An 11,888-nucleotide genomic window follows, 5' to 3' on the forward strand; every position below is an offset into this window, starting at 1 on the left:
AGGGGCTATTTTGAAATAGCAGAAGTGGAGTGTCTACACATGCCTTAATTTGAAATAGCTATTTTGGAATAGGTGTTATTCTTCATAGAATGAAGTTTACAGAAGTCATAATAATATTTCAATTATTTTGAAATAACGGATTTGCTGTGCAGATGCTCACAATTATTTTTGAATAATAGCTGTTATTCCAAAATAAGTTTGCTGTATAGACACACCTTTAGAGACCCAATATGTTGGGAAAGATTATGGTGTACATGCTTCCCAATAAATTTGTAAAAACCAAAACCAGAAGTAACTATGTCCTGCCCTTGTGACCACACATTAGTCAATCAAAATTTATTCTGTCATGAATTTTGAGTAGGCAGGAAGAGATTATTTTCTTGTTTGGGAAATTTAGGGAGATAGACTCATTTTATTATCCTTGTCAGCATTACCTTCCATTTATATTAATCTTGAGGAATATGGTTTAGCAATATCAGGTGGCAAACGGGGAGCACAGTTCACAATTTCCAATGACAAAGCCCTTGTGTATCAGTATCCAGCCACATTTGTGTACCTCTGTAGTTGCCAGAAGGTACTATATTTACCAAATACTCCAACCATTCTGCAGTGTGATCTCCTCCCAACCTCAAATATCATTTATAGTAATACCTCTGAGAGTTTCACTGGTAAAATCCTCAGCTGGCATACATTGCTCTAGTGCCACTGAAATTATTTGATCTGCCCCCATTTTCACCACAGCATCTTCACTGAAAAATTCTTGGTATGGAGCCCCGTGAAAAGTGGTCTAATCTAATGTGCTTGGAGAACATTCTCGATCTGCTTATGCAGCTCTGTTAATGTCTGTTTATAAACAGTGGAACAATCCATTATAGGAAGTGGTGGAGCCTCTGTCTCCTACTGCCCTTTGAATAACTCAAATACAGCATTTGAGAAGCACATGTGTTGGGAGTTAGGGACAGACCATTTTAGTACATTAAAATATATTTTATATGAACACAATCTGAATCATTTTGTGACACTGCATATTTTTATTGATGCCCTTTGTTGGAAAAAGGTACTGAAAAAGAAAGACTCTTCAGGTATTTTTTCCCTTCTCACAAAAAGGCCTTTTCAGCTCTAAAGCACGGAGAGAAAGACCAAAGATACTTTCATGGTACATTCTTTAAACTAACAAGCATTCTGATAGGCAGAATAAAAATTTAATCAAATAATTATTAATACTGTTCTGCAGAAGAGTTTTTCTGGATATGTGGGAGAAATTATCTCCTATTCTTCCCTTTCCACTACCAAGTTCTCTAAGGCAACAGAAATTATAGTACAGTACCTAGATGCCATCTGGCAAATTGTGTGGGACTTGATCTCTTCCAAATCAGTTTTTCTCGGGAATGACTCTTTATTAATTAACCATTTGCCATCAGCTTGGACAATATCTAGTATAGTCAAGTCTCCTGGCACATTTCACACAAGTCTGATCCATTGCTTGGATTTGTGCTAAGGCAAAGGAATGTCTTTCTTTCCGTTTATCTGCCTTCCAATACAAACTTTATATTTCCCTTAGCTGGAGAACCATGCACCATCTCATCAATATTTCCTCCAACTCTTTTCACATTGTAGATAGTTTTAGAGAAGAAAAACACCCTTTTTATTACACCCTGCTGCAAAATAGCCTGTGTTAAGTCCCATGTCTTTATCTGTGAGTATTTTGAGGGGCAAAGACCATGTTTTTTCTATTCTCAAGGTGTCTGCTCTTTTGGGTGCTGAGATAAATAAATAAATCGTTTACTTTTCTAACTCTATCTCCTCATGTACAGTGATGAAAACAAGAGGCTAATCAGACACTGGCTATCCAGCCTAATTGAAAATCTAGCTAAAATAACAGTGATTAGGTTTGTGTAATATTGTGCAATGTCTAAAAATGAAGTGGGTGTTGCCACATACTTTTGTGGATTTAATAAAAGTGAGATAAAAATCCAGAACATTATTTTGTTTCCTTCACAGCTACAAATAAATGATTTTAATGTAACTGAAACTTATTTTTGGCATGCATATATGTTAAAGTATTTTTTATATTTTAAAAATAAAAATATCTATTTTTGTGTGCTCTAAATATTATCAGTTTTTAAACCTTCCTGTAGGTTTTAGAGTTGCATCTGAAAGCAAAGTGAATTTAGGGATCAATAAAAATATGTTATTGATATGTTAAAGTGGCACTGCTGATATGCAGTATTTTGTATGAGTTGAATCTTTAGTCTCACTACATAAAAGTAAAATTGGAGTAACTGTTGATTGATACATTCATATCAGAAACATACTGTATGTTAAACCTGAGAATAAGATGTCAGTTGGTGCCCTCCTGTGGATATGATTGCTGTTACGTACTGGAGAGGAAAATCTTTTAATAAGAGCTGAGATCTATGAACTTCAGGTTTTTATTATGACTTATAGAATTGTGATGTTTCATTTGACACACCTTATGTCTGTCTGTCTGTCTGTGTCTAGGCAATATCATGTCGCTGAGTTTTTAAGTAGAATTTCCTAATGAGGTCTGCATAACAACTGATGACAAGGTACAATATAAGTGCAAAATTCAGCCCATCCTTAACTGCAGAGCCACATCTAGTGTTTCCATAATAATGACTCTTAATTAATTTGTAGGAATAGGGTAAGATCAATGGCTACAGTCTTGCAGTTGCAACTCCAAAGTCATTCACAAAGCTTTTTCGTGGTTTGCAAACTTTTTACAGAGCATAAAATAGGTTAAAAAATAGGTTGCTGTCCTTTAAGGTTTCAAAGATAGAATGTTTTCCAATGTAGAAATAAGGCATACTGAATCTATGACCAGATCCTCAGCTGGTGTAAACTATGTCAGCTTTATTGACCTCAGTGACTGCTAAAACAGGCCAACTTTGAATGCAGTGCTTCCAAAAACCCACTTTGGTTATATGCAGTACATTTTAACAAACCATTAAAGGAAGTATTATATCATTTTAGATTTTTGCTTTTCTTTGCTGAAATAGCACAAAGAATTCTTGGAGCTGTCCAGAAAGGATTTTGGGAAATGAGGATTAAAGGAAAAAAAGAAGTGGATAGATTGGTGACTGCGAGTGGGGGAAGAAAGCTAAGAACCACTGGAATAAATATCATCATAATAATACATTTCCTAGATTTAAAATACCACTCCTCATACCTAACCAATCTCATTAGCTTCTATGATGAGGTTACTGGCTCTGTGGACATGAGGAAGTCAGTGGATGTGTTTGTTATACCTTGACTTTAGCAAAGCTTTTGATACAGTCTCCCACAATATTCTTGCCAGAAAGTTAAGGAAATGTGGATTAGATAAATGGACTGTAAAGTGGATAGAAAGCTGGCTAGATTGTTGAGCCCAATGGTAGTGATCAATGGGTTGATGTTTGGTTGGTCGTTGGTTTCAAGCGAAGTGCCTCAAGGATCTGTTCTTGGACCAGTTTTGTTCAACATCTTTATTAATGACCTGGATGAGGGGATGGATTGCACCCTCAGCAAGTTTGCAGATGACACTAAGATAGGGAAAGAGGTAGATACTTTGGATGGCAGGGATAGGGTTCAGTGTGACCTAGACAGATTAGAGGATTGGGCCAAAAGAAATCTGATAAAGTTCAACAAAGACAAATGCAGAGTCCTGCACTTGGGACAGAAGAATCCCAAGCATTGTTACAGGCTGAGGACCGACTGAGTAGGTAGCAGTTCAGTAGAAAAGGACCTAGGGATTACAGTGGATGAGAAGCTGGATATGAGTCAACAGTGTGCCCTTGTAGCCAATAAGGCTAATGGCATATTAGGGTGCATCAGGAGGAGCATTGCCAGCAGATCTAAAGAAGCGATTATTCCCCTTTATTCAGTACTAGTGAGGCCACATCTGGAGTATTGCATCCAATTCTGGGCCCTACCACTACAGAAAGAATGTGGATGCATTGAAGAGGGTCCAGCGGAGGGCAACCAAAATGACTAGAGGACTGGAGCACACAACCTACGAGGAGAGGCTGAGGGATTTGGGCTTATTTAGTCTGCAGAAGAGAAGAGTTAGTGGGTATTTAATAGCAGCCATTAACTTCCTGAAAGGAGGTTCCAGAGAGGATGGAGAAAGGCTATTCTCAGTAGAGACGGATGGCAAAACAAGGAGCAATGGTCTCAAGTTACAGTGGGGAAGGTCTAGACTGGATATTGGGAAAAACTTTTTCACTAGGAGGGTGGTGAAGTACTGGAATGGGTTACCTAGGGAGGTGGTGGAATCTCCATCCCTAGAGGATTTTAAATCTCGGCTTAACAAAGCCCTGGCTGGGATGATTTAGTTGGGGTTGGTCCTGCTGCGGGGGGGGGGGGGGGGGGGTAAGGAGGGGGGGGGGGTGGACTCGATGACCTAATGAGGTCTTTTCCAGCCCTAGGATTCTATGAATCCACGAATCAGGCCCGGCAACTGTGATGGGGTCCTGTGGCTGTTATTTCTACCTCTACACTGGTAGGAATCTTCCTGAGGAAAGATGTGGAACTGGTGCTGGCATCATTGCTGCTACTGCTGGTGCAATGTAAACAGCTGTGCTGCATGGCCGAGGTGTGTATCCCCAGGGAGTGCATTGTGGCTCTAGTGTCTTTTAAGCTGAGAGTCAGTCTGTTCAGTCAGGTAGGTACGATCCATTTTTATTTCCAATATAGATACATTGAGTACTGTTTTCTTTGAAATGTGAGGACTTTGGGAATTAAATGTTTGCTCTGCATAGACACAGACAATCATAAGATTAAAGGCCTGCCCCTACACCTTACATTTTTTTCCTCCATTTCTCACAGTAACAAACAGGCATGGGTTATAGTGGTTAATTCCACCCCCACACCTCAGCAGTGGCACTGCTTAAATGATGTGAGTACATTATACAGGTTGAACCTCTCTAAACCAGGACTCTCCGCTCCAGTAAGATCTGTGGTCCAGCTGAACCACAGATGTTCCAGGACCAGAGATTCCCAGTGGTAGGTTGGTATATGGGATCCCTATGGGCTGGCAGGGGAGTGGGCCATCAACAGTGAGCTGCCAGTAGGGCCGGAAGCCCAGCGTGCCCCAGCAAGGCAGGCTGGCTGGGCCAAGAAGCCTGATGGGATCATAGGGATGTGGAGGTGGCAGGGCAGTGGGGCTGGCTGCGGGCTCTTGCCAGCATCTCAGCCAGGACTGGTGGAAATGGTAATGGGGGGCCAGAAATGACCTTCCTTGGTACTGGTCAGGTACCAAGGATGCCGAACCAGGGAGGTCCAGCCTATAGTTTATTAAATATTTTGGTATCCTTTTGAGTCTGAGCACCATAAAAATATAAAATATTATTTCTCTTTGGGGAACTACACAAGAACCATGAATACAAAGAGAACTCTTTATACAAGCTCATGACAACATGTGCCCAGCCAAAATTTCCATTTTGATTCCACCTACTTAGTTTTCTGATACTTTTGACTGCAAGCAAAATACATTTGCATGTACAATAAAACTGCTTATAAATGAGGCAGTCACACACAGAAAAAAAATGTGTCCTTGGGAACTACAGCTCAAGATTGGTTCTGCTCTCCTTAAAATGTGTGTGTTATCCGATTGTACTTGTACAAGGCATTTTAGATTAAAAGGCCCCCCTTAAACCTGGGTGATCTTTGGTTCAGGGAGCAAAAGATTAATTCCAGATGTGGTCATGCTCTTCTAGTCCTTCAAAAGTAACTACTGTGCCATCTGTTTTGTAATGGACAATTTCAAAGAATGCCAAGGGGATGTTAAAGACATTGGTCAAATGACCAGAGATACCTCTCACACACACAAATTCTAGAGGTCATAGAGCCTCAAACAAATTCATATTTTTACTTTTCAGTCACTCTCCCACCATGGGAACTCAGGGAACAATTATCTTTCCTTCCAGAATAAGGCTCTGAAAATGTGTTCCAGAATATGACTATTGTTAATATATTGGGCCAAATTCAGATGGGAATTCAGTGGAGTGATTGGAAATGGATGGAAACATATCCTCTTACGTCTGGTGTGAATGTTTTCTGGTATGTACTGAAAACAATTTTGTTTTCTTTTTAGTGGAATCGCCTAAGGAGGTTGAAGCTAAGCTTGCTTAAACTGGCTGACTGACCATAACAAATGAAAGAGCTGACACATAAATGGAGCTTTTTTCAATATGCAAATTTTGGGTTTGTTGCATATAATCAAAATGGGAGTTCTTTCTGTGTTCAATCTCAGTATGTATGAAATAAGAGTGAGTCAGTCCTTCTATGTATATTACTTATCAGTATCCAGGTTCATTATGGTCTGTACTTGTATATGTAAAATACTAGCAACCTACCAGAGCCAAAGGATAATTTTGTTAACAGCTAAATTTTATTACATGTTGCTTATTTCAGACACAATAAAAAAAGTAATAGATAAATTTGGGTCTACTTGCTATCAATTTATGTGTCCCAAAATAAGGATTCAATTACACTATTATTTATTGTTATTTTACTTTGTTTTTCATTTAACTAATCTTCATTCACCTATAAAATGCTATACAAAATGATGACAAAAATGGTTTAGAAATGAGTATTAGGTTTTTAGTGATCTCCCAATGCTAATGCAAAGTCAGACTTTTGGTTCTACTATGAAAGCTTTTGCCAAAGCCAGGAATTTTAATAGGTACCCAGCCAAGAACAAATATCCCCTCTTCAAGCACTATATCTTCTATTCAGATTAAAGCATATTTGGCTGATCCTGCAACCATGCTCTAGCATCAACATAATGGAACCAAAGATGACTGTGAAGTAAGAATGAGTCAAGACTGTGAAGTAAGAATGGGTCAAGTTTCATGAATGTCAATGTGGATTTCAATGCAGTGGGTCAAGATTTAATCAATAGTTGAGAGAATAATTTGGTCCAAAATGAATGGAAAAACATGGGAAAGCTTTTAGATTATCTGTATCAGAAACATCAATTCCAGGGCAATAACTACATGGTCTTAAGGATTCACTTTTTCTTCACTGTCCACAGCAATTTATCAGCAAAAATAAATTAAGATAATAAAATCACTCCAGTTCTTTATTCTGCTGATCTGCCCAAATGCATCCTGTCTTCTTCTCTCTTAAGCCTCAATGAGCCTAAGCAATGAGCTTTGTGCAAGCAGATTGCTGTATTTGAATAGTTCTCATTGATTTCAGTGTCATTCCTCCCTCTCTAGAGCTCATTGCAGAATAAGAACCTTAGTCTGTTCACTATTTAGAAAAGAGTTTATCTTCATTCTGCATCTTCACAGTTCCAAGTGCATCACAGACACTTTTAAGAAATAATATAAAAATGATAATAGCACACCTCCTTGCCACTTTCTTTTCTTGGTATTACTAGAATTTAATTTTTCATAGTTTGAGTAATTTTGGGGGAGGTTCAGGATAGGGAGGAACCATCATAAGTTGTTTTGCATACATTACATTTTAAACATTAGGAACAAACTGAAGAGCAGAATAGAACATTTTTTCTCTAAAGGGCTTTGGTAAACTCTTAGGGTACATCTAGACTATGTGGCTCCATTGGCGGAACCATGTAAAATAGTTTATTCGGCATAGTCAATGAAGCAGGGATTTAAATAATCCCCGCTTCATTAAAATAAAAATGGCCACTGCGCTGTGCCAACGATCAGCTGATCTGACATAGTGTGGCAGTCTAGACGTGGTGCAGTTGACAAGGGAAGCCTTTGTTGACCGCTCCTGTATGCCTCATGAAACGAGGTTCACGGGAGCAGTCGACAAAGGGTTCCCTTGTCGACCGCGCCACATCTAGACTGCTGCGCTGTGCCAGATCAGCTGATCATCAGCACAGCGCAGTGGCCATTTTTATTTTAATGAAGTGGGGATTATTTAAATCCCTGCTTCGTTGACTATGCCGAGTAAACTATTTTACATGACTCTGTCGACGGAGCCACGTAGTTTAGACATACCCTTAAAGTTCCAAAGAAATAATGAAAGGGGTTAAATTAAGTGTGTATGTGAGAGTATGTGTACAAACCTATTTGTTAAAGGAGCCATTTTCTGACTGAAAGCCATGGTGTATTAATAGATAATTAGGAAGTTTTCCTGATTCATTTTTAAGGACCAAATTCTGACTTTAAATTCTGCCTTCAATTCATCCAGATCATATAACAGGACAGCTGTACACTTCTGTCAGCAACAACAGCTGAAGATAGTAACTGTCAAGGGCTGGGTCAGTTAAGTGAAGTACTGGATAGGTTCTTAGTGGAGGTTCAAATAAAGAACATCCAAGAGTTGCTTCTTGCAGCCAGTGTCCAGTCCCCCGGGGTGAATTTGATTCCCAGATCAACCCCAAATCCAGACACAAACCTTCAGAATTCACTGCTTTTGTGCTCCTCCTGAATGAATAATTTGCTCCATATTAACCCAACTAATCACATTTCCCTCATGGCTCAGTTCCCCAAGTGACAATCTCTACTTACAGGGCACACACCTGTGCTACTTAGGTTACCATGCTCAGGGAGAGCTTGCTAACCCTCTTGCCAGCTACTGACTGGGTTGTCTAAACCCTGTCAAAGTGACATATTTCATGGAAGATGAATACACAATCCAGAAAAAAGAAAAGAAAATTATTAGGTTATTCATGGTTAGAAATGGCCACGCTATTTATCTGGCACATGAGGTTATGAGCAGATTTCAATTTGTAACAGTAGTTAATCATTCACTGCATTCACAAACAGTAGATATCATTTTTTCAAAAAAAATGCCAACGCATTTGTTTCCTGAGAGTTGGAAACAAATGAGACTCAAAGAGGCATATTCTAATTTCAGCTACAGCCACTTAAAATCCAGAGTCACCTTTAGGTAGTTCCGATTTACACCAGTTGAAATGGGTAGAGTTTTTTTCAGAGCATGACCAGATTCCAGAAATGTATACAGAAAATAAAAAGTTGATCTGTTTTATATTAACATCAGTTTGCCAAAACTTTTTTTTTCTGATTAAATAAAATTTTCCAATAAGCCACTAAGATGAGAAAGAAAGCATGACAAGCAGAAGGATTTGTTTTTCAATTTCTAATAATAAAAACATAAAGCCAATATTCCAGACTACCAATGTTAATGTTGTATATAAAACTTTCCAACTCCATTGCAAACATCAGCCTTTACTTAGCCCTGCTTCCCATTTCGTATTTAGCATTGAGTTATTTAGTGTATTAAGAGTTATTTTCAATTAACAGTAAATATAGATTCATAGTCTTTTGGCCCTGGTCTACACTAGAACTTTATTCTGAAATAACCTGCTGCCCGCCCGCCCGCCCGTGCGCGCGCGCGCACACACACACACTCACTCACAAGGTCAAATTTATAAGTGGAGCATCCACACTATCATGAGTTATTTTGAAATAACGGGCCACGGAAATTGAACTCTATACTCCTGCTTTTCATCAGGAATAATGCTAATTTCAAAATAGTAATTTCAAAATAATGGATGCTTTGGTGCTGCTAATTCAAACTTATTGGCCACTGGAAGCCTCTCACAGCTGTCAGCTCTGATCGCTCTAGCCACACCAGGTGTCTCCACTGCTCTGCTCTTCCTGCGGAGCTCTAAAAGTCCTGGGAAGAAGAGACGGGCTTGTCCATGTGAGCAACCAGGATGCATGAGCCCTGTGTGAGTGACCAGGATACAGTGAGTTATAAGTGCCCCCAGTACTCCCTCGGACCCTCAGATGGCTGCCAGAACTTCTACTGCTTCCATGTGGCTTCCACTGCTCAGGGACGCAGAGGCACTCCAGCCTGGACTGGTGTGGAGATCTCATCAAGGTGTGGGGGGGAGGAGTCCAACTTCCAGGAACTCTGCACCAAGAAATACAATGCTGATAGCTACAGCACTATTGCTGCCAGCGTGGCTGAGAAAGGACACAGCAGGAGCTTGAAGCAGTGCAGGCAAAATAAAAGAGCTGAGCCAGGACTACCACAAGGCCAGGGAGCAAAGCGGACACTCTGGGGTGGCACCTCAGACCTGCCACTACTACGAGCAGCTGGATGCCAGTCCTCCCCTCCCCGTGGTTGGCACCTTCCCATACCTACTTGTACCCAGGCCGTGGGTGTTGCACTGCTCTCCTGAGATGTGTGTGCACCTGCTGGGAAGTGCTTGCTTTCTAGGCAACATATGGCCTTGCTCGAAGCACATTGCCATTGTCTGAACTAAGACCTTCAATGTTGGCTTAGAGATTAGGGCTAGGCTTCATACAGAGTGTCTCCTATGATGAATGCCCTTGTAACTTTTCTTCACAGCTGGAAAAGCTGGAAGCTTGGCAGATCCCTCATTTCTAACTCCATTTACCTGAGGTAGAAAAAAATGTGGAAGGTGCTAATGAGAGAGCAGATGGTCCGCCTGCAGTACCTCATTCAGGGATTCAAGGCAGAGTGCCAGGAGCAAGCTGTTGCCTGGAAGGAGTGCCGGGCTGCCTGGGAGGAAAGGCCTGCCTGGGAAGAGCTGGTGCGCCAGAATGATGACGTTCCCTACTCTGGAATAGCTATTGAACATTTCTGCCTTTTGAACACAGCTTTTAATGATTTTAGTATTTTCATCTAGTAATGAAGCTAGAGTGGCTGGTTTATTATTCCCAATAAGTATAAAAATTGCCTTATGACAGCTTATTGATAGTACATTGATTCCTTTGGCTTCCCTCTTCAGCGGTCTACCTTTTTAACTTGTTACTTATGTTCATTGCCATTTATTTCCCCCTGTTCCTCCCTTATGGGTTGATTTTTTTTAATGCTTTATCACTGCTTTCTCATCTCCATTTAATCAGAATGTATTTTTGCCCAGCAAAAGTGATGGAGGTGGTGGTGTGATGTATGTCTGTGGAATTGTGGCTTTTTGGTCATTCTGCTAGGACACTATTAGATATTTCATGGGGATGGGGTTATGATCCCTTTAGGTCCTTTGCTCTTTATGGCCAATCTTTTCATGTCTGTATATACTGAAATAATTAGCAAAGTCAAATAGAGTGATAAAAGTTCCATATATGCTCCAAATACAATATAAACATTGGATAAAATGTGTGCTATAGGTTAAAGATATCACAGTGCCATAACCGTTTTATATGCCACTTCCTTGTTGTTCCTTTAATCAAATATATAAAGGAGAATGTTTGTAAGTTTGTGCGCTAATAACTTGGACACTATAAGAGCTACTACAACCAAACTTTTCATGGGATAACCTTTCATCCAGGGGAAGGTTTTAAGTACTTTTGGACCTCTGCGGTGCCTAAGGCCCCAGGTGCAAGCCGGGGCACCTCTCCCATGTGTAGCCTCCCGAGACTTGCCCCCTCCTGCCCACGAGGTTATATAACTGACCCTCTCCCCCCACTCCTGCCAGCACGCAGAGCCCCCAGTCCCATGCACACAATGGCTTGGGCATCTACCCTGCCCCCTGCAGCCCTGGGCGCGAGCTGGGGCTCACCTCCCGAGTGTAACCTCCTCTCCACCTGCGGTTGCTCCTCATCTGCCAGCCCCCAATCTGGAAACCAAAACCAAAGCTGGCCAGCCTTTCTGCTCACCTTGCTGGGCTTATCTGAGCAGAAGGAATCTGTGTGTCTGCTGCAGCGCAGGGTGGAGGAGCTGGGTTAAACCCTTGATGTGTTAGCACTGCTGTGAAGCCAGCTGGCTGCTGTTCGTACTGTGAGTGGGGCTCTTCTGTGTCTGGTTCCAGTCATCGGGGTTAGATGTGAGCTCTGGGCTTCTGCTTGCCAAGGCAGGGCAGGTGGATCCCTGAGCCAACCTTGCAAAGAGAAGTCCCCTTGCTACTGGCCGCATGACTGTGTACTGTTCTCCTGAGGGCTGGCTGCTCGGTCCTGGTGGGAGGAGGGTCCTGC

The sequence above is a fragment of the Pelodiscus sinensis genome, chromosome 6, assembly GCF_052426305.1.
Source record: "Pelodiscus sinensis isolate ZL-2025 chromosome 6, ASM5242630v1, whole genome shotgun sequence".
Classification (NCBI taxonomy): domain Eukaryota; kingdom Metazoa; phylum Chordata; order Testudines; family Trionychidae; genus Pelodiscus; species Pelodiscus sinensis.